We start from the raw sequence: 2,164 nt of genomic DNA on the forward strand, positions 1-2,164 counted from the left end.
TACATATTTATCTTTAGAATGAGATTTCGGCTTTGTAGAGCGCTGTCTTTGTCACTCATACCTTTGTGACGTTTTGTCGGTCTCAACGACGGAGACAATGCTCTACAAAACCGCTACCTATCTCGTTCTAAAGGTCTATGTACATTATTTTCTGCTTCGTACTGTAGGTTTGACACACATACCTACGCGTATGTCAGACATAGATATTGGCGCGGGGTAATTTTGTAACACCAACGAGCGTGCTTCAAAAAAATATGTGACCCGTTATAAGTCGCAAATTGCTAATGCGCGTGGCCGCCACTTTAGTGACGTCAGCACTAGACTGAAGTTTCGAGCTGATGGTATATTTTTACTTAAATATACGTCAAAATGACGTCATTTCGATGTTAATGAGACATGGTCCAGCGCAATAGCAATTTGTGGGATTTATACCTACCAGGCTTAATAGAAGTTAAGAAAGTCCGTGGAAAAATCACGTAAATCGACTTCTACTGTCTATGTTACCAACTGAGATTGAAGTTTTTGCCTATCGAATGAAATTAGGATTTTACTACTGTACAAAGATTGATCTAATTCGGATGAACTTAACACTAACCTTATGTTTTTTTTACACTAATATCAAGGTAGTGTAGCCGTGGGAATAAGAATAAAAATTATTGATAGTTTATCTGAAAAAGATTCCGATTTTGTAATTTTTATGAAATACCTAAGTAGGTAACTTTTATTTTAATAACTTACCATAATCTACATTAACATTCATACTGATTTAAAAGATAAAAACTTAATATAATTAATTTCACGTATAACAACAGATCTAAAGTCAAAGCATTCTATAAAAATATTCCTATTTACTGTACAATGCACTTCGCGAATCGGCCCGAATCTTCGCGCCATAAAACTTTTTAAAAGAGGTTCTTTTTATGTACAGAACAGATATTGTATTAAAAGCATTAAAAAAAACATTAATAATAGGTATTTATGAAAAATATTTTTAGATATTGTAGGTATCCAAGTATGATATAGGTCTTTAATGTAGATTTAAGTTGTTATTAAATATTATTAGAAAAATCAAGTTTCACGTATTTTTGAACAATATGATATTTGCCACGGCCTCTTTTATTTGGTTTCTAAACGAAACGTCAATCATTGGCGTTGAATATTTGTCGAAGGTCGATTGGGTCAAACATGGTCAAACATTGGCTGTTGTAAAACAAAAATTTATATTTTTTCAGAATGTTTATTTTTTAATAACAATTTAAATGGCATTGTACACGATTTTATTCGGCATAAGCATATTTATGATAGCTTTAGTGATGGCTATTATAAAGAAGATGTATATCCATTGGAAACAGGAGCACAAAATCGAAAGAATATCTCACACAACCGTCGACAGGCCCAGTTAGTATACCCCAATCACTTAGAAATCAGCCCCATTCACGGCATCGTACCGGAACGCTAAACCGCTTAGCGGCACGGCTGTCGGTAAAGTAGATTTTTAAGTTTTAACCACTGACGCAAAAAAGGGGTGTTATAAGTTTAACGTGGGAAAGCTGATCATAATTTATGATAATGAATCCTCCTTTGACACTTGCAGCAGTGAGTGTGACAATCAGTACGGGGAAGTGCTTGCTGCGCTGCCGGCGGTACGCGGAGGGGATCGCCGTGTATGACGTCATCAGCAAGAGCGACATCAGCCTCCCCGACACGCAACAACCCGACGATTTGAGCACTTGACCAGTATGAGGAGTGTCAAGACTGCTACAAACGGTCATTGGATTATCAAAAAATTATAGCTACAGTTCTAAATTATTAACATTTTGAAACAAATTTTAATATTTTGGAAACATTTTTCTGGTTTTTATTATTTATACCTTTAATGCATTTAAAACAAATCTACAGTGCAACAAGGCTCTTTTGGCACTTGAATGACATTGACGCTGGGGGCGCTGTTGGAGAACAAAAGCTTAGACTATTCAATCAGGAACAAAGGGGACACTTGACGGCAACGTTAGTTCCGATTTTTGCCACGCGCCTAAAGATCCTTGTCGCACTGTAGTCCATCTCTATCACATTGTCAAACCAACAAACAACCACACTTTCACATTTATAATATGGGTACTGATAGTATAATAAAACAAATAGCTTTTATGATAAATACATTTAT

Source organism: Maniola hyperantus, chromosome 28 (assembly GCF_902806685.2).
Source record: "Maniola hyperantus chromosome 28, iAphHyp1.2, whole genome shotgun sequence".
Taxonomy (NCBI): domain Eukaryota; kingdom Metazoa; phylum Arthropoda; class Insecta; order Lepidoptera; family Nymphalidae; genus Maniola; species Maniola hyperantus.